Source organism: Nomascus leucogenys, chromosome 16 (assembly GCF_006542625.1).
Source record: "Nomascus leucogenys isolate Asia chromosome 16, Asia_NLE_v1, whole genome shotgun sequence".
NCBI lineage: Eukaryota > Metazoa > Chordata > Mammalia > Primates > Hylobatidae > Nomascus > Nomascus leucogenys.
The window spans coordinates 28,447,124-28,469,523 of record NC_044396.1 but is presented as its reverse complement, the minus strand read 5'-3'; positions in this window follow the sequence as shown (position 1 = coordinate 28,469,523).

Below are 22,400 nucleotides of genomic sequence, written 5' to 3'. Positions count from 1 at the left end.
CTTTGAAACTTGGTATCGGGCAGAGGTTGGAAGAGTTTGGAGGGCTCAGAAGAAGACAAGAAGATGAGGGAAAGTTTAGAACTTATTAGAGACTGGTTAAGTGATTGTGACCAAAATGATGATATAAATATTTTATTAGTCCATTTTCACACTGCTGATAAAGACATAGCCTAGACAGAGCAATTTACAAAAGAAAGAGGTTTATTGGATTTACAGTCCACATAGCTGGGGAGGCCTCACAATAACGGCAGAAGGCAAGGAGGAGCAAGTCACATCTTACATGGATGGTGGCAGGCAAAAAGAGAGCAAATTTGTGCAGGGAAACTCCCATTTTTAAAACCATCAGATCTTGTGAGATTTATTCACTATCACAAGAGCAGCATGGAAAAGACTTGCCTTCATGATTCAATTACCTCCCACCAGTTCCCTCCCACAACATGGGAATTCAAGGTGAGATTTGGTGGGGGGGAGCATAGCCAAACCATATCAAATATATAGATCAAAGGCCAGACTGTCGAGGTTTCATATGGATATGAGGAACTTACTGGAAACTGGAGCAAAGGTCACTTTTGCTATGCCATAGCAAAGAACTTGGCTGCATTGTGCCCATGCCCTAGGACTTTTAGAAGGCTGAACTTAAGAATGATGATATATGGTATCTGGTAGAAGAAATTTCTAGGCAACAAACTATTCAAGGAGTGATGTGGCTGCTTCTAACAGCTTAAGACTAAGTATGGGAGAAAAGGAATGACCAAAAGTTTAAACTTATGTTTAAAAGGAAGCAGAGTATAAAAATTTGGAAAATTTACAGGCTGTCCATGTAGTAGGCAAGGAAAGAGCATTTCAAAGGTGCAGCTTAGAAATTCTTTGCTACAGAGATTAGCATGAATAAAAGGGAGCCAGACACTAGTAGTCAAGACAATAGGGAAAAGGCCCTGAAGTCATTTCAGAAATCTTCAAGGCCACCCCTCCCATCACAGGCCAAGAGACTTAGGAGAACAGAACGGTTTGGGGGACCATCCCTGCTGCCCTACACTACCATGGGATGCCACACCCTACATTCCCAACCACTCCAACGGTAACTCCCATGTGGTGTTAAGTCTATAGGTAGGCAGAATGCAAGAGTAATGCAGGACTGGCAACTTCCACCTATATTTCAGAAATGGAAAGCCAAGGTGCTCAGGCAGAAGCCTGCTGCAGGACCAGGGCCCCTACAAAGAGACTCTACTAGGGCAATGTCAAAAGGAAATATGGGATTGGAGCCCCTGTGGAAATGCCCTACTGGGGCACTGTCTACTGGAGCTGTGGGAATAGGGCCATCATCCTCTAGATGCCAGAATGGCAGGGTCACTAGCAGCTTGCAACCTCAACCTGGAAAAGCCACAGGCATTGGACTCCAACCTGTGACAGCAGCCATGTGGGCTGTGCCCAGCAAAGCCATGGAGATGAGACCACCTGAGGCCTTGGGGACCCACCATCGGTACCAGTGTTCCCAGGATAAAGAACATGGAGTCAAGGGGAATTGTTTAGGAGCTTCAAGATCTAATGTCCCCCCTTCTGAGTTTTGGACTTAAGAAGGGCATGTTGCTCCTTTCTTTTGGCTGATTTTACCTTTTCAGAAAGAGAATATTTACTCAATGCCTGTACCACTATTGTATCTTAGAAGTAAATAATTCATTTTGATATTTTTTTGATTTTTTTTTTAATTTTACAGGCTTTCTGTTGTAAGGAACTTGCCTTGAGTCTCAAATGAGGGTTTGGCCTTTGGACTTTTGAATTGATAATGGAACAAGTTAGGACCTTTGGGGACTATTGGGAAGGGATAATTATATTTTGCAATGTGAGAAGGGCATGAGTTTTGTGGGATGACGGGTGGAACGATATAGTTTCTTCCCTTCAAACCTCATGTTGAAATTTGATTGCCAATATTGGAGGCAGGGTTTAATGAGAGGTATTTGGGTCATGGGAGCAGATCCTTCATGAATGGACTAGTTCTTTCCTAGATGTAATAAGTGAGTTATTGCTCTATTACTTCTCGCCGAGCTGATTTTTAAAAAGAAGCTAGCACCTCCTTCTCCTCTCTCTTGCTCCATCTCTTGCCGTGTGACACGCCAGCTCTTCCTCGACCTTTCACTGTGAACAGAAGCTTCCTGAAGCCCTTACCAGAAGCCGATTCTGGTATCATGCTTCTTGTACAGTCTGCAGAATTGTGAGTCAAATAAACCTCTTTTCATTATAAATTATCCAGACAAATATAATTTGTCTTACTCCATTTGAAGTGCTATAAAGGAATTGTATTATCTATAAAAATATACAAATTTATTATCTATAAATTATGCAAACAAAAGTACTAAACATAATGTAAATAACTCAATTCAGTTCAAGTCCATTTGAGCTGCTATAAAGGAATTATATTATCTATAAATATATACAAATTATATTATTTGTAAATTATGCAAACCAAATTATTAAACATAATATAAATAATTCAAAATTTTTATCAGAATGATTAGGGAGTCAAAGTCACTAGAATATAATTTGTTGTGAAATAGTTACATATCTTGTCTGATGGAAATAGTTTAAATATTTACATACTCCAATATCTTGCTTTTGATAGAGGTGGTCATTCAATTTAACAGACTTTCTTTTGGCATTGTGGAAGTGGTTTTTAATGAATTATCATTTGGAGAAACTATATGCTCCACTCTTATAATATGGTTTTTTAAATGCAGTTTTGACCCACTTTTGAGTCTATGGCTAAAGCCAATTAATTTTATTTCTTTAGCAGCCAGATAAGCCAGATAAGTCCCCATCTGCCAACCACCTCTATAATTGTGCTTACATCCTCCTAAGCACCCACATTATTTATCCCAGGGCCAGGTATCAGACTACCTAGGACAGCCCCTTGTGCTGTCCTTGTGATACTGAGTTCTCATGAGACCTGGTTTTTAAAAGCGTGTGGTACCTCTGCCCACCCTCTCTCTTGGTCCTGCTCTCACCATGTGGTGTACCTACTCCCCCTTTTCCTTCTGCCATGAGTAAAACTTCGTGAGGACTCCCCAGAAGCCAAGCAGATGCCAGTACCATTCTTGTACAGCCTGGAGAACTGCGAGCCAAATAAACCTCTTTTCTATGTAAACTACTCAGTCTCAGGTATTTCTTTTTAACAATGCAAGAACAGCCTAACACATCCCTCCTGATGTATGATACATTATTGTCATGTATTCACCTATATTTTCCACCATTCTATTATGAAAATTTTCAAAACACAGGAAAATGAAAAATTACACAGTGAACACTCATACAGCCACCATTTTGATTCTATCAATTTTTTTGCTTTATTACAAATATACCCATATATTCATCCATCAATTCTTTCATCCACCTATTTTTTGTGTATTTAAAATTCAGATATCAATATACCTCATTCCTAAATACTTCAGCATAAATATAAATTACTAGTTAAATTTTTGCATATATTTTCTTTTTTTGCATGCACTAAAATGCATAAATCTTAAGTGTATCTTTCAATGAGTTTTGATCATTGCATTTATTGCATAACCCAAACCTTTTTAGAGACATAAACCATTACCATCACCAGAAATTTTCCCCATGGTTCTTTCCAACAGTCAACTCCCAATCCCACTCCCTACAGTCATATACTGTTCCAATTAACTTAAAATATTCAGAGGATAATCTTTCCATGCTGCTTCATTTATTCATCAGCTTCATGCTTCCATCTGCTAATTGCAGTTGTTTTCTTTAAAACACCCTTTATGATTTAATTTAGGTTAATTCTGCCAGTTCGTGCCTTTCTTAGTTTTTTTTTTTTTTTGTCTGAAAATGGTCTTATTTTCTCTTTGTTTTGATGAATATTTTTGTTGAATGCAGCAGTCTAGTTTGACTATTATTTTCTTTTAAAACTTTGAAAATAGCATTGGATTGTTTTTGACTTCATAGTTTCTATTGAATAGTCATCTGTTGGTTCATTATTGCTTTTTAGAGGGGATCATGTCATTTTCTTTGGTCGCTTTTAAAATATTTACTTGGTTTCCTTTGGTTTAAATATTGAGTTGCCAAATAAAATACAATTAAATTACAATTTCAGATAGACAATGATTTTTTGGTGTAAGTATATACCAGATACTGCATGGAAGATATTTATACCCCCAAATTACTTATTACTTATTTGAAATTTGAATTTAATTGAGCATTCAGTATTTTTTACTTCCTTAATCTAGCACACCTATTTCCAGAAGTATACACTAGTGATTTTAGTTGTGTTTTCTTCTTCGTTTATCTTTCTAGATTTTCTTAAATCTTAGTTTGATGTCTTTCAGCAGTTTTGAAAAAAGTCTCAGACATTGTTTCTTCAAATATTGTTTTATTATGATTCCCTCTCTCCTTTACTTTGGACTTCCAATTGTATATATGCTAGATCTTTTTACATATTTTACAGGTCGCAAGATCTTTTCTGTTTACACAAATTAGCCACATGCACTACAGATGCACACCTGTAGTCCCAGCTACTCAGGAGGCTGAGGTGGGAGTATCACTTGAACCCAGGAGGTCAAGTGGGCTGTGATCATACCACTGCACTCCAGTCAGAACAATAGAGCAAGACCTTGTCTCAAAAATAAATAAATAAGTGAATAAAAATATTTCCATCAGTTACAAATTCTCTCTTTCTCTGTGCCTACCTCTTATTAAATTCACCACTAATTTCAGTTACTTTGTTTTTTTAATTAGAGAATTGATGTTTGTTTATTTTGTTTATAAAATCTATTTTTTGCTAAAATTCTCCATCTTATCATTAATTCCTTAAACACATTAATCATTATTATTGTTTTTAGACTCTACGATAGATTGCCTCATTTACTGTATCTCTTGTGGTTTGCTCTTATTATCTCTTTTGGACATCAGATTTTGGTCATGTTGAATCTTCTCATATTACTGTTTTTAAATTAAAGCCTAAATATTTTATATACAATTGGAGGCCTAGAACTTAATTAAACACATAAGAATGAAAAATATATTTGATAATATTTTACTTCAGCTATGCCATTATGTTAAACTCCACTTTTATAGGAAATCATGAACAGCCAAAAATACACACTGTATTCACAATTAATAGAAGGGATCAATAATTACATATAATCACAAATTCATATGTACTAGATCATGCTAATAATACCACCTTAGTGTCTGCAAAATACTTTTACATCTATATTTTATTTAATCTTCAAAGAGTTCTGAAGATCTAGATAGATAGACATGTAAATTTCCATTTTTAAAGATACAAAAACTGAGTCCCAGACAGATTAAATAAATCCCCCAACATCATACGCTTACCTAATCAGTAGCATAACCAGTACTACAATTAAGTTTTCAAATTTAAACTCCTGTTTTTTTTTTTCTATTATACTATATTTGCCCTTGCCTTCTTCATTTTAGAATACAATACAGTGAAGAAAGACACTAAATTCATCCTCCTTTCTTGTTTGTAGTCTCTGGGTTGCTTTTAGTTTGAAATTCTCCTTCAAGATAAGAAGCATGCAAATATCACACTGGCCAAATTGCAAGAAGCATTCAGCTCTTCCTTCATCATATTTTTTGGGTCACTCCAGATTGTTATAATTATAAAATGAATGTATCTGAACTTCTAATCTTCACTGTAGCAAAGGTGTTAATGGTTCGCTATACATAACTAACATTCCAACCATATGGGTTTAGAATCCAAGGCCACATTATGTACTTAGGCTCTATTCCATCCCCTGGACATACCTCCTTGGTGCTTTGCTGGGTTGTTTCTAAGTATATACTTCCACCATTGTCCTTCAGCAAATCTTCTCAACCTGTAATATTCTGTCTTCTATAAATACTTCAAGAATGGCAGCTGCTTTCTTACTCTATTTTTTGTTTTCTTTTTTCCCCAGTGAGTATCCATTTTAGCTCCCAACAGCAATAGCGTCTGGTTTTCCTTTAGATAATCATTCTTTATCAACCACAGTGCATGTGGTTACATTGGGGTTAATCCCTCTTTCTGGTTCCAGCAGTAGCATAAGAACCAGATAAGAGCAATCAGAGCTTTACACACACATACATACACACAAAAACACACACACACACACACACAATAGTGATGATATAGGACTAAGCATGTTTCACAATTAAGGCAATAAACATAGAGCCTGGGACTTCTCTGGAATTATAAGCCAGAAAATTCTCCCTTCTACTAGGTGTATTAAAATAGTAAGGTGTACACCTAAAGCTGTCTCTAGATAAAGAAAGCCTATCTGAGAATAAAGGCAGTAGAAAGAAAAGCATAACTAAAAGATAGAAAGAGATGCCAAGTTTGAATGAAATTGTTCAGAATTCTAAGATTCAGCCTTGTCTGAAGTTGCTGCTCCATCCCTGGGATTTCTGTAAGCCTTTTTCCCCCATTAACATTTAAGCTGATTTGACATGGTTTCCTTAAATGTCATTCTACCTTGTATTCCCTCTCTCATCTTCCTCATGGAACACCATATATAAATGGCACACTTTAATATCTCTTTCTCCAAATAGACTATGAACTCCTGTTAGGCAGAGACAATATTCATCTATAATCTAAAAGTGCTTAATAAAGCTTCTGCTTCATAAAACACGCTCAATAAGTGTGGGGAAAAAAATGGGGGAAGGAGATAAGGGAAGGGACAGAAGGATGTCCATAGAGTTCAATTTTTAGAGAGAAAGTCATTTCTCCCCTGTTAGTCTCCTCTCCCAGCAGAGATCAACAAAGGAAATCAAGAATTGCACTTTGTATATTCCAACTGCCCACACTGCCCTCACACAAAAGCTGATAATGTGCCATAAATTTTATTGACAGGAGTGACATTATATATTCCATCTAATCGTCAGAACATATGCTGGATGATGCATCCTCAATATTTTTGATTCAGAAATCATGGACATTGTACTTACTCATTGGCAAAAACATTACACTCACCAAGTAATAAATCTTGTCTGTTAGTAGAGCCCACAGGCCAATGCATTTCAGGATGTGATGAAATCCCTGCTGTATTGACCCCAAAGTGTAGGATTCCTGAGAGTAGTGACAGGCAAGCTGAAATCACTTGAGCTTGTAGAAGTCAGAGGAATGATTAAAAGCATGGTACCGAAGCTGAAGTAAAAGGTAACTAATGGAGAAAAAATTGCTTGCTTTCAAATACAGTTACTGAAAGAGGCTAAATTAAAATATCAGATGCAATAGCAGAGATAACCTTCCCTTAGTTAAAATAAAACAATGCATAGAAACCATCCTAGTTATTTGCTAAGATATTCTGTTTTTTTTATTGATCTTTATATTGATCTGCTAGAACAGACCTTGAAGGCAGGCCAATCCTACTTTAAATGTATCTTCAATTCTCTGCAAGACAGGCATTTCTATGAGAAGGAAGAGCTGTTCTTATATTATCAGCTTTATTATCGTGTTAGCAAACATTTATAAACATGGTCATGGTGAATATTAAAGCTCACAATTGGAAAAAAAAAACATGAGTTACACAGGTTGCAGAAAGTGAATTTGGGCAATTAGCATATAGTTTTTTTATTTGCTTCCTGATAAATTATTAATTAGAAATATTATAGGAAACTAAAACTATCATATAGTTAGTGGTTAGATGATTGGGCCTTAGAGCTACAGTGTATGTCTGAAGCCCAGTTCCATTACTATGGGACCCTGGGCAGGCCATGAAACTACTCTGAGCCTCAGTTTTCCCAGCTTTAAGATAAGAGAGAAGATTACAGCACTTACTTCATGGGGTTATGGTAAGGGTGAAACAACTAATACATGTCAAATTCTTGGACTATTTCCTGGCACAGAACAGGTACTGAATAAATGTGAGTTCTTCCTGTATTCTCTGATTATATCTGTATCTGTTCATCAGTATACGTAGTTATTGCCCTCTCATTATAAATGTTTATCATATATATTACATACATATGATAAACATATATATACACACAAACCCTATATTATAAAAATCCTATATTATTTTGGAAAGACAGGTTAAAACTCTTTTATTACTCTCCTCAGACAAACAGGAACCAGAGGCAAAATACAAACCTTGTCGGGATGGGAAAGTCTAATTTGTTCAGCCTGTTGAAGCCTTCCCCTATTATCCATCTTTTAAAGAAGCCTGAAAATTAATGAATGTGCTGACCTTCCTGTGGTTTTATTACACATTTCTGACAGCCACTGGTCAACTGAAGAGTACAGTCTCTGGAACCAGTGACCAGGTCCAAAAATCACCTTGGTGATTGTGCTTCAACAAATAAATTTTGAGAGACACAAACATTCAGATGACACCACTTACCTGAGCTTCAGTTTTCACATCTATAAAATAGAGACATTTAAGAATTCCTACCTTATAGCATTGTTGTGAGAATTTAGTGAGTTAACTTTTAAACATAGATATTGCTTGGTGCATAATAAAAACAAATTAAGTCATAATTTTAAATACATGCTTATTAATATCACAATATGCAGTTCTTTCCTTATGTCTAATTTGAACACTGGATGACTGATAATACCACATGTCAGTAAATCTGTGATACTAACAATCTCTCATCATATACAGCCTCCCATATCTTTAAAAATAGAGTGATATTTAAGCAACTTCCAATTTTCAGTGTATACTAAGAAAAAAATCATAAGTTTCCAACCAGCCCAAAGTAGCCCTTAATTCCATTTACCCAGCTAATGGCTTTTAAATAAGCCATTAAATGCCATTTGCTGGTATTGTCCTCCATCAGCAGTGAAGCCATAACTATGTGCTTCAGTGGCAAATTGAAATCCTCTTATCAGAATCGTACAATTTACAGATAGCAGAGAAGTAAACAAGAACAGTTACCAATGGTTAAAATAAAATCTGTGCTAACATTAATGGAGCCCAAATAGTCAACTCTGTAGACTTTTTTCACTTTCTTCCTTCCAGCCCTCTCCCCAATACGCTAATGTGAGGTTTTTCCTAGTCAAAGAGAAGCACAAACGATTAACATTTTGCTTCAGCTTTCAGTTGCCATGGATATTTTTTTTCTTTGTGATACAACAAAGCATGGGAAATATATTGATTTGTCTCACTCATGAAATAGGAAGAATTTTGCTGAAGCTGTGGATAACCTCACTTTTATGAGAAAAAGAATTGAGTCAGCTGCACTATTTAGGTCAGAAAAAATTAACCATCAGGAATTATATAGGAGCTTAGGATGTGTGACTGCTTTACATGCGGATTTGAAGAGGCAGGCATTAAAATCTAAATCAATAATTAACTTAGTTCTTTAGGCTGTGTTTCATGATTAGTTTATCTTAAAAGGCATCATTAGAATCAGGAATATGTGGATGGCTGAAAATGAGAATTAAACCAAGTAGTTATTAAATTCATAAAATACTAGCAGAATACAATGAAAGAAATTTCAAATATGCTATTTTATACATTTGGAACACTGACAGAAAGTTTCATTGTTAGCTTGTCAGAAAAGCGTGTTCATTCCTAAAAAGAAATATTATTTCCTGGTATTCAAGCACTCACATGTATTTAAAACAACGGATTTTCCTAAATAAATGGAAGAAGTCTCTGTTGAGCAATTAATAAAGACAATGAAATTATTTCCAACCACCTTGTAATTATTTTGTTCAGTTCTGCTTCCAATACCCTATTCTCCATCTTCTTTTTTTATAACATTATGAAGAAACAGGTGAAAATGGTGCTGGGATAAGCTATGTTCAAATGACTGGGAATATACTTAAAGTAATTTTCTACACTAGTGTTTTTCCAGAGCACATTTCATTAAAACTCATATTTTATTTTAGGCATGGCAAATATTTTAACTGGAACGGAAATTTCTAGAAGCCAGAGTGCCTGCACGACTCAGGGAAATGAGGGAAAGCCAGCATGACTGGGGATGGCTTCCTTTTCTGGCTCTCATTTGATTTGGTTGCAGTCTGAGGCAGGCCCTGAGAGCAGGACAATACTGCTCCTCAATGAAAAAGCCAATTGAGGAGAAGCGATGATGGTAGAGAATCGAGCCATGGCCAACAGCTTGCAGAGCTGCTAGTTATAGTTTCAGTAGATTCAAATCCACACTTGGTGATCTGAGCCTAGTTGTTGCTCCGTTTGGAAGGTCTGCTCTTTCAGGGACTCAGTGCTCAGTTGTCTGAAACTTACAATCAGATGTTCCCTCAGAGCCAACAAATTCCAAAAGTACCACTGATTTGTCCATAGAGCGGAATAAGGAACCACGACAAACCTCAAATACAATCTTATTGCATAATACCTTCATTTTTAAAAATACTTGCCTGCAATTCCTCTTCATTTTAGCATATTTTGGTGACAGGAAAAATAAATGTTGTAATGGCCATGAAAGCACTGTGCTTTACCATCCTGCCCAAATACATCTGCTCTCCTCTATGTAGAAAATCGTAAGAGTAAGGAAGAAAGACTTTCAACCCCACTCTCCACAAACACCACTATTGATGGCCCTGTAACTGACAGCTGTTGTTACACATAGAAGCAAATAAGGCAGCCCAGGATTAATAAGCAGGAAAAGATTTTTAATCCCCATATTATAATGTCTTTCTTCTGCTCTCCTATTCTTCAATCTCCAAAGCAACTCATGTTCCATAATGCACAACAGGAAGGAAAGTTTTTGGTCTTTGCTTCCTATATGCATGAGTTCCCTCTAACACCCAAAGCCTATTTATCTCATATGCAATTAAGCCACGGTCTCTAACCACACCAGCCTCCTAGGGTCGCTAGTAGTATGCTTTGGAGATTCCAAATTATTTAACAATATTTGACTAGGAACTTGGAATAATGTTTCTTCTTCCTTTACTTTTTGTCTCTACATGAAAGTTATCAAAAATATAACTTCTAAACTTTCAACAGAACTTACGTAGTTTCCCTTTTCTCCTCATTCCTAACTGGACCATCCTTAGCACCCCAAGCCTCTGATACTGTTGTCTTGATCCTGTCTTGGTACTGTTGATCTTCCTGTCTCGAGGTTTTCCTGCATCCACTCTACCTGTTTGTGTACTAATGCCAGGAGAAAGCTTCTAGACTACCACATTCAGCATTTCACTTTTCTATTAAAATAAAAATTTATAGGCTGGGCACGGTGGCTCACGCCTGTAATCACAGCATTTTGGGAGGCCGAGGTGGGCGGATCACGAGGTCAGGAGATCGAGCCCATCCTGGCTAACGTGGTGAAACCCCGTCTCTACTAAAAATACAAAAAATTAGCCGGGCGTGGTGGCGGGCGCCTGTATTCCCAGCTATTCGGGAGGCTGAGGCAGGAGAATGGCATGAACCTGGGAGGCGGAGCTTGCAGTGAGCCGAGATCGCGCCACTGCACTCCAGCCTGGGCGACAGAGCGAGACTCTGTCTCAAAACAATAAATAAATAAATAAATAAATAAATAAATAAATAAATATTTATTTATTTATTTTCTTCTACATCAGTTGTAATCCTTTAACTTGGTTTGATAGTCCACCATAATCTGTCCCTATCTCTGACACCAGACTATCTCTTTTTCTCTCTCTCTGTCTCTCTCTCTCTCTCACACACACACACACACACACACAAAACCTTTCTTACCCAGTATTCCATTGTTCCCTTACTCTGTATATTTCTTAGTAGGCCTTTTCTTCACCTCGAACACACAGTAGTTAGTTCTATATTTATATCTCCACATCTTTTTTTCATTTTGTTTCCTCTATCCCCTTCTCTAAGCTTTCTGCTCAACCATTCTTCTGGTTCTTCTAGCTAGTCTTCAAGACTCAATTCCTCTGTAAATATTATTTAACTTCCTCAGTTCACCTCAGTTCACCTCTTCTCTGCAGCAAGTGTCAGTAGCATATAGGCCAAAATATAATTGTTTTCCAATTGTTTCGTGTGGATCTAATGTGCATTTTTATTTTAATTGAGAAAGCCTAGATTCATTGATTTATTCATTCAGCATTTGATGCCAAGCACTTGTCAGGCATTGTGCAAGGAATGAAAACAGTGGTTCCTAAAAGAACATAGTTGAGGTAACATAGGCAAGGCATGCCATCCTCCACTGTTGCATCTGTAGCAGGTATTGCTAATTGATCTTAGCACCCTTTCCCACTAAGCCTGAAGATGGCTTCAGAATCTTCAAACCAATTATTATCAATCAATTTGGCTAAGAAGCAAGTTGAAATCTATTTGATATTCCTGATCAATAATTTAAATAGAAATGTATATGTGATTGTATGTGTGTATGTATAAAATCAATCTCAATTCAGTTTTTCAAAAAGTGGGATCAAACTTTACTTTTTAGTTTTACATCCAGTAAATATTTGGAGAGTTTCAATAAAGATGTGAGAATAATTTACCAAAATGGAAAACAAATTTTATGTGACTATTCAGGCCTCACATTGTCTACAGCAAAATATGATTTATTCACACTGAGAGTATAATAAGGACCAGTAGTTCCACAATGATTTATTTCTTCAACCACACTCAGAGATATAGAGCAACATAATTAGCAGCAGTGTCTTCAGACACAAAGAAAATCAACTAGGAATCTTTTAGAATTTTTTTTATAATGTCCTATTCAATAGACTGTATCTACTATAGAGAAACATAAGTGCACCCTTTCATAATATATATTGACTAATATTGAAAATGCTACAGAACTTGAAACAGAACCACGACAAACATAAAATTATATTACAGTATAATTAAAGAGTAGAAAATGTTGCTAGTTGAATTCTCAAACAGCAACCTTTTGAATGTGGTTTGTGTGCATATATGAGTTTGTATCAGAGATGAAACTAAGAAAAAACATGAAGGAAAAAAAGAGAGCAGGTTGGCAACAGACACTGGCTGTATATTTGGAGAAAAGAATAATTGGCAACAATATGTCGGAGGCATCCCAGTACACAGATTCAAGAAGGTTATAGTTTAGCATAGTTAAAATGATCAGCAGGTGGTTTTAAGAACTGCTACATAATAGATATGTCTTTCCACATAAATATCTTGAATCCTTTAAATGACATGTTTCTTCTATAAAAAGATTAATAAAAAAGCATATGCTTGGCTAGATTTAGTTCTACAAACTATTCTTTAGACTTTAATAGAAAAATAATTTTCATTACTCATAATCTTTCCGATTGTTCTCAACCTTCTCATCAGCCTTGGGAGACTGTGAGCCTCCTACTAGTAGTTGGAGTGTCATCAACCATCCAGAGTGGATGCCACAAGTGCCAAAGTAAAGCAGCCTTCTTTATACTTTATTTCAATTTGATGGGAGTATCATGGCTTCGAGACTTTTTACATAATTCTCAATTTTTATGGCTTGCACAGACACAGATGCATAATTCTGAGTAGCTGCTCTCAGTCACTGTTGTTATCTGAATATGTGATTAACTCTGATGGATGCAGAGCTTTAGCCCAACTTCTAATGTATACATGTATATCCACATAGATCCAAGAGAATGCATTGTACCCAGTAGGTACTTAACATAAATCTGTGGAAAGTGAAGGTATATAGCCACTTACTTTTTATTGCTTTGCTTTAAAATCAAGACATAAAAATATAGCGCCGAAATTCACCTTTAAAATAAATATTATAATGCTACTTATCTGTAATAATCTGGTCTCATTCTAAAACTACATAGACAGCAAATATAGGTATGTCTTTTTTGCTTATAATAACTATTAATCACAAGTACATAAATGAGTAAATTAAATATTTTACTCATTTTTCTCTTTATTTTGGTGTTTTAACACTGCAAAGAAGTGAGGTGGAAATGGAGAAGAGCCTTAAAAGTTACAGCCACAGACAATTTTAATATCTCATTTTTTTTCCTTGGTATAGTAAAAACTGACCCACTTTGAAGCTTCTGGAACATCAAAATGCTATTGCAATGTTCTAACCAAGAGGCTTCACAAAACTAAGTGATTGCAGCACTTCATAATTGAAGTATTCCATGTGAATCTATTGCTGTTTCAGTTTCAGCTCTCAGCTTCGTTGTTATTTTTTTCCAAGTACCCTCTAATATAAAAGAAAGAAGAGTTCTATAAGCAAAGGGGGTTGGGGGTTTACAAATTGTTGGAAAATGTGAAAGGAAACAACAGGTTTTTTTTCAGTCTTAACATTTGAATATTTGGAGACTAAATAAGTTAGCAGAAATTTTTATTTCAAATGAGAAAATGCTTAGGAACTTAGATTAAGGTAATAAGACTGATGGAAACCTTCTGAAGCTCACTTGTTAAATCCCAGATAATGAAAGCTTAAAAGAAAAGATAGCCTAACTCTGAATTTTATATGAGGGAGAATACTTTTGAAATAAAATGTCCTTCAGTTATCAATTATTATTATAGAAAAGCATAAAACTTAAAAGTCCAGATTACTATTTGGTTCTGTTATTTACTAACTTGATAACTTTGGGCCAATCACTCCATTCTCTGACACTATTTTCTTTTTTTTATTATTATTATTATACTTTAAGTTTTAGGGTACATGTGCACAACGTGCAGGTTTGTTACGTATACATGTGCCATGTTGGTGTGCTGCACTCATTAACTCGTCATTTACATTAGGTATATCTTCTAATGCTATCCCTCCTCGCTCCCCCTACCCCACAACAGGCCCCGGGGTGTGATGTTCCCCTTCCTGTGTCCAAGTGTCCTCATTGTTCAATTCCCACCTATGAGTGAGAACATGTGGTGTTTGGTTTTTTCTCCTGGCGATAGTTTGCTGAGAATGATGGTTTCCAGCTTCATCCATGTCCCTACAAAGGACATGAACTCACCCTTTTTTATGGCTGCATAGTATTCCATGGTGCATATGTGCCACATTTTCTTTATCCAGTCTATCATTGTTGGACATTTGGGTTGGTTCCAAGTCTTTGCTATTGTGAATAGTGCTGCAATAAACATACGTGTGCATGTGTCTTTATAGCAGCATGATTTATAATCCTTTGGGTATATACCCAGTAATGGGATGGCTGGGTCAAATGGTATTTCTAGTTCTAGATCCCTGAGGAATCGCCACACTGACTTCCACAATGGTTGAACTAGTTTACAATCCCACCAACAGTGTAAAAGTGTTCCTATTTCTCCACATCCTCTCCAGCACCTGTTGTTTCCTGACTTTTTAATGATGGCCATTCTAACTGGTGTGAGATGGTATCTCACTGTGGTTTTGATTTGCATTTCTCTGATGGCCAGTGATGATGAGCATTTTTTCATGTGCCCTGACACTATTTTCTTACCCTAAAGTAGGGAAGATCATACCTTCTGAATTGACTTCATAGGATCAAGTAAAGACAGAAGGAGATAATGTGTGTGAAAACACTTTGAAAACATGAGAAGTTGTATTGAAGCATAAGGCTCAGTTAATATTATTATATTCGTCATCACAAGCTGAACCAAGTGGCAAATATTTGACAATGACATTAACCACAATGTCATAATCTGTCATTTTAAAGATGGCACAAAGATAGAGACAAGAAAGAAAAAGAAAGCATGCATACAATTTGCAACAGTATCCAATCAGTAAGATTTTGAAGTCAGCCTTTTGACATATTCAAAGTAACACCAAGACCTATCTCACAGTAGTCCAAAGAAGGTGAATAGTTCATATTTTCAAACAGTATATAAGAATATTGTGACTTGAGATGCTCTTCTATTTGAAAAAATAATTCAGCATGGAAAATGTCAATAGAGCTTTCATTTGCAAACAACTTTACGTTTTCATGCAAATCACTTTTACACACATACACCCTACTGGCTTGACCTCACATACATTTCAAAAGAAGCAGGTAAAGTCAAGAAAGTCAACCATGAGATAAAAAACATCTGTATCAATAATGTGGTCCCAGTACACTGGCCTCTGAACACAGAACAGAAAGAGATGAAAACAATGATTAGGGTGCAAAATGGAGAGAAGAGAACACTCTCACCTATCTCAAAGAATATTTCTTCATATCTTTCTTGTTGATTGTACCAGTGGGAAGCTTTTAGAAGATTGTAGAGCCCTGCTCTCGTACCCAGCTTTATGGCATCTTTGGATTGGCCAAAATTTATCAGAAACCTTGCTGAACTGGAGCCTATAAATGCAAGCTTGGACCCACATAGAATCATTAGCTTCTTGCTTTGTAGACTTTTGCATCTTTACATATACTAGTTCTCTTCTGTCCCCAGAAGTCCATTATCATCATGATAATGGGGTTTCTTCCTCAAATCTAAGGTGTCTTATTGATATGATAATAGCTTATGCCATCTTTGGAAGGTTAATTTATATTTTTAAAATATAGCCTTAAGAGGTCAGTGAAAAAAATCTTTAAAGGTGAATCTTCAGATAATATGATCTCCAAATGAGAATATAAATTTGGGTAGGGATCTTATTTTTACAAACTATACAACTAATCAAATACAGATAAAAGTAATGTAGATGATTACATGTAGATGATTACATGTAGATGATCTAGTTGCAACAATATGGTAAAATTAATGTCAAATATTGATGTCCAGAGACTGTTAAATACCGCTGAAATATCTCTGGATCACAAGTATCTATATGAGTATGATCAGTAGATAAACCTAAAATATGCAGAGCTGAACAAAAATGAAGTTATACAGTGATAATTAACTTGCAGCACAAACTCAAGTATGCGTGCAACCACATTTCTTTATTTTTAATAAAAAAAATTAAATCTGCCTTCAAGCCAGAAAATCAATATCAGGCATTAATACCCTATAGGCTTTCTCACTCATATCACCTTATTCAGAACAGAAGAAGGCATCTTTTCTCACTACTGTGATGATAACTATTGAGATCTTGCTGTCCCTGCCTACAGAACTCTTGAAGTTTGGTGGCTGTCAGTGCCTATGCAATATTTGAAACTTTGTTCTGAGGCTATGGTTCCTGCCTCATGGCCAAGCACATAGGTGCTCTAGAAAACCATCCTTTCTGGAGTCTTGATACCACTCTTGCATGTTGACACAAAATAGGATGTGGATGATTACTCCTTGCAGAATCTTCCAACCTCCATCCTCCTACTAGTCTGTCAAAGTCTCTCTATTCCCTTTTGCTGTTCTCAAAGGTACTCTCTCCCTCTTTCTTTTTTCTCCTCCCATCTCAGGAACCAAACATAAACTCGTTAGTGTCTATGAGCTTTGCTCTTGGCAAAAGTTCCCAAAACACAAAAGTATAAAAGATCTGGCAATGTGCTTGGTCATGACCATGAAGAAATAATACAGGAAGTACAACCACAGATTAAAACCTCAATACCTTAATCTTCACCAACATATTAAATGCTGCTTCCCCTCCCCGTCACCACCCCGCCCCACAGAGCTGAAGTTCCGTCAACTCTGGATGGCTTACTTTTTTCTTTTTATGACTAAAAACTGCACCTCTAGCCCTTGTTAGTGATTTGAAATAAATGCTATTTTTCTTAACTAGAATAGCACCCTTAGGGCCATGCAAAAGAGGGTCCTGCTAAAGATCCCCTGTTTTAGAGGACCCTAAATATGACAAACATACAAAATTAAATTATTACTGAATACCTATTTTACTAGGACCTGGTGCTCAGGACTGGTACATTATGACCCGGGACCCTAAAACTGCTGCCTTGACTAATACTGTTCAGGCCCAGAGAAATGCTTCTCTATATCTTCCCTTACGTTCTTGAACAAAATTTGCTTCTATCTGAATGCTGTGGGGATTGTGGATTGTCTTGCTACCCATGTTGGAAATAAACACAGCAAAAAAATGGAATGTTAGAAGGCTTTGAGCTAGAGAAAAAACCTTGTCAAATTTTTCCTCTTACAGGGCATGAATGTAATAGAATATTTCATAATGAAAAATCATTTCCCAGTATGCTGGGCATCCATTTTTTTTCCTTTACTTTGTATTCCAAGTCACAATTCCAGATATCTATGAATTAATTGAATCTTTACAGCATTTATGCAAGGTAGCCTAGAAACATTTTCAATGTTAATGCATAGTACTCTTAAGAGTGTGTGTGTGTGTGTGTGTGTGTGTATATATGTGTGTATGTCGGTATAGACATAACACGCAGGAAGCTTGACACCAATTTTTCACATTGGCAATGATAGTACCTACTGAAAACTAGAATTGTGAGAAGTCTCCTCATAATAAAAAATTCAATAAGAATAAAATTTTCAAAAAAATATTAATGTAAAAAAACAAAAAAAAGTTATTTAAATAACATTAGAAAGGATATTTATTAATTATAAGTTGTATTTTACTTTTGAATTTCCTCAAATAATTTGAATATTTGAGAATAAATTAATTTCTAATATGCATGAAAATTATTGTACTCTAATTTATATTTTTACACTTGATCTTAGCCAAAAGGCTGAGAAGCGATCTAATTTATATTTTTGTATATTAAAGTTTATACACTGAACAAAATGTTATCTTATTCTTTATCCTTCACATTATCACTGCTAAAAAAATAAAAGTATGCAAAAGTATCTACTATAAAACCATAATCAGGCAAGAAAAAATATTATAAAATAAATACATAGTAATTTATAAATTGTAAGTGTTTACTACTCATTTAAACATTGAACTTCTGTTAACAGAATACCTAGTTATGCACAATAAAAGTTGAATTCAGATATATTTTGCTACTTTTTATCCTATGAAACCATAGCTTTACGTATTTTTTTCATTTTTTTATTATGAAGGTATATTGTTCAATGAGTAGATAGAACATGTTTTATTTGACAGTTGAATAGTTTTACACATAGCTTTTAAATACGTATTTAGACATCTTGTATATGAGGGCCTCTCTTTGGACTCTGGCCCTGACCCCTCATTACTGAAAGCAGGCCTGTAAACTGAAATAGTAAGATAATGCAAACAGATCCATTTTCCCTGATCCTGACCTTTAGAAATAGCCAACAGGCCTAGACATGATTGATTTCCTGGCCCCTAAAGGTGAACTGTTGACATTACAGGTAAATTTCCAGGACTCGTTCTGTTCCTCTCCTGCTTCTTTTAAATTCCTCTTCTATTCTGTTGTTAACTCTTAGTTCTCACCTACAGCTTGTGAAATAGCTATTTGTGCATTCTGCATTGTGTTTTGTATTTAGGTTTTGATCTCGGATTAAGGTTGAGTCACCATACAATTGCCAGCTTCCCTGATGGCTTGAGTAGTGAGGCTCAGTCTGGGCCACTTAGGAGCCTGTCCTTGTCTTTGGAGACTCAGCTGGAACCTGGCAGAACTAGCCCAGATTGCATTGTAGGTGGGAAGTCAGACAATTAACACCAATTGATTATTACCATGGAAACAAGATAAAGAAATCATTTTAATATAGGAAGGAAGAAGTTTTTCTTTGTATATCAAAAACCCACATATGCAAAATACTACCAAAAATTCTACATATGTCATCTACACTTACAAATGTGTCAAGGCCTCTCTGTGGAATTTCATTTCTTTACTTAAATTAAAGGATGTTTCTACCTCTGAAATAGACATGCTAAATATTATCTGTCACATGTGTTTCTGTACCTTGTCTTATTAAATTTTAATGTTTGATTGCTCAGTGAAATAACATTGAATAAATCAATGCTAATAAGTAACAGCATCTAAAATTCCATGTCTTGCATATATAACTGTCACCTCAGCATTACTTTTCTGTACTTTAGAGAAATAACAGGTAATTCAATTACCAAAATACACATGAGAAAAACAAGATAGGAAGTAAATACCACATTTTCTATGAACACTTGTTATTTTAGCTATTAAGAATTAAATCCCTTCACTATTAGCCGCCCAAATACCTTCTGTGTGCAGTCTTGGTCAGAGATTGCGTCTTTTCTGTTCTGACAGAAGCTGCAGGCTACAAACTCGCTAAGCCTTTTCCCATTATTTAACCACAAGTGACCCAAGCTCATCTAATGCACTGCTATTGGATAGAGCTTTGGTCTTGAGCTAGAGATGCAGAAGCATGAGAAATAACTGGAGGCAAAACTTAATATCCAGCAGTCATGCACCAGTATGGCCCTACTAGGTTTTTAGTTACAGACCATTCAGAGTATTCCATGCTTGTATTATACAAAGAGATATATATTTTGAAAATTACCTGCTCCTAGTTAGAGGTAATTCACTACAGGAACAGTGATAAGTGATGGAAAACTACTCCAGGTGCTTAGTGTATTTTTCCTGCTTCCGTGGATTTGTCTATTCCCTAAACCTTGTCATCTGGGTTTCCACTTATCCTGTGGACACGCAATGCTATTTTGTCTAAAAGGAGCAGGACTGGTCTCCTTTGCTTGCAAGAATATCTCTGTTCTATCCTACAATACAATGTTCCTGAAAAATAACATTTTTAGAGAAGTTTATAATGAAAAATTAAAGTTGATTAATATTCAAAAATAATTAGAATAACCACAAAATTTAACAATCGTAACAACCATTCCAAGAAATTATCCTAATAAGTAACAATGAAATGCATTCATTTGGTGATTTTCAGAGTGCTTTTCCATCTATTACCTGACTTGACAATGGCAACAAGCAAGAGAGACCAGGACAGAAAATGTTATTCCAATTTTATACACTGGTAGGGTTTGGCTCTGTGTCTCCAGCTAAATCTTACCTTGAATTGAAATAACCCCCACGTGTCCAGGGCTAGACAAGTTGGAGATAATTGAATCATGGGGCCGTTTCCTTCATGCTGTTCTCATGATGGTAAGTGAGTTCCCACAAGATCTGATGGTTTCATAAGGGTCTTCCCTCTTTGCTCGTCATTCATTTTCTCTCCTGCCGCCCTGTGAAGAGGTGACTTCCATCATGATTGCAAGTTTCCTGAGCCCTCCCCAACCATGCTGAACTGTGAGTCAATGAAACCTCTTTATAAATTACCCAGTCTCAGGTATTTTTTCATAGCAGCATGAGAATGGACTAATACATCCACATACATGATTAGAATGAGAACCAGACATTAATAAGCTTACTTTGCCACAACAATAGTTAGGTACAGGCCTGAGCCTAGAATCCAGCCTCCAGACTGTTGGCCCAGAATTCTTGTAAAGGAAATACAATAAGTTCAATTTTTCACATGCAATCTGTAAAGGCACAAGCCACATTATCAGCTATTATTGCAATTACATGTGGAAGGAAGGTAAGCACTTATCCTAGATCCTAGAATAGTTTTTTAATTGCTTCACCTGCTTAATGTCTAGTTCACATGGATGAATAAGCACTCCAGCAGTGACCCTGTAGTAGTGTTCTTATTACCCAGTCAGAGTCACTGGATCATTTGTTAGATAATTTAAAACATTTATTATTTTTCTATAGAGTATATGCAGAAACTTGTATTCAAATGAAACTTTAGACAGATACCCAGCATGTAAACAGAGAAGCCCTGATGTTCTGGTTGAAACAAGGATGGTAAGACAAGAGCCCTCTGATCCCCACATTTGTGGACTTGTGGCCTCCTATAACTCAGGACCAGGACTCCTTCAGAAAACTATTGATCTAGCTCTATTCTCATTTTACAAGTGGAATTATGCAGGCCCAGGTAAATGATGTTGTTTTTGAAATCAAGCCCCATATAAGAATTTCATAAAAGACCTGCAGCCCTGATTCACAGAAAAGTGTCTTTTTTCCCAAATTCAGAGGAACATTGGATCTCCAAAGTTATTTTTTATTATTTCAATTGGTTTTGGGGGAACAGGTGGTGTTTGAGTACATGAGTAAGTTATTTAGTGGTAATTTCTGAGATTCTGGTGCACCCATCACCTGATCAGTGTATATTGTACCCAATATGTAGTATTTTATTCCTCACCTTCCTCTCATCCTTTCCTCTGAGCCCCCAAAGTCCATCGTATCATTCTTATGCCTTTGCATCTTCATAGCTTAGCTCCCACTTATGAGTGAGACTATATGTTGTTTGGTTTTTCATTCCTGAGTTACTTCACTTAGAATAACTGTCTCTAATTATATCCAAGTTGCTGCAAATGCCATTATTTTGTTCCTTTTTATGGCTGAGTAATATTCCATTATATATATATAAAATATATTACCTGTATCTATATCTATATAGATATATTACATTTTCTTTATCCACTGGTGATTGATGGGGGGATCTCCAAAGTTCTATGTCAAAGGAAGGCCCTGTTCAATGTCTTGAAAGAGGAGCATGAACAGCCACAGAAGTTACACTAGGTTGTATATTCTTCAACCAGTGTGCTTCTTGAGGGCAGAGCCTTTGCTCTCAAACATGTTTCTCTTCATGGTTAGAAGGACTACATGACTTACCTTCCAAACAAGAACACTTTGAGAGTGAAAAGAAAGCTGTTTATCATTACACCTGAAAAGCAGTTCAGGCCAAATAGAATGTGTAATCATCCTG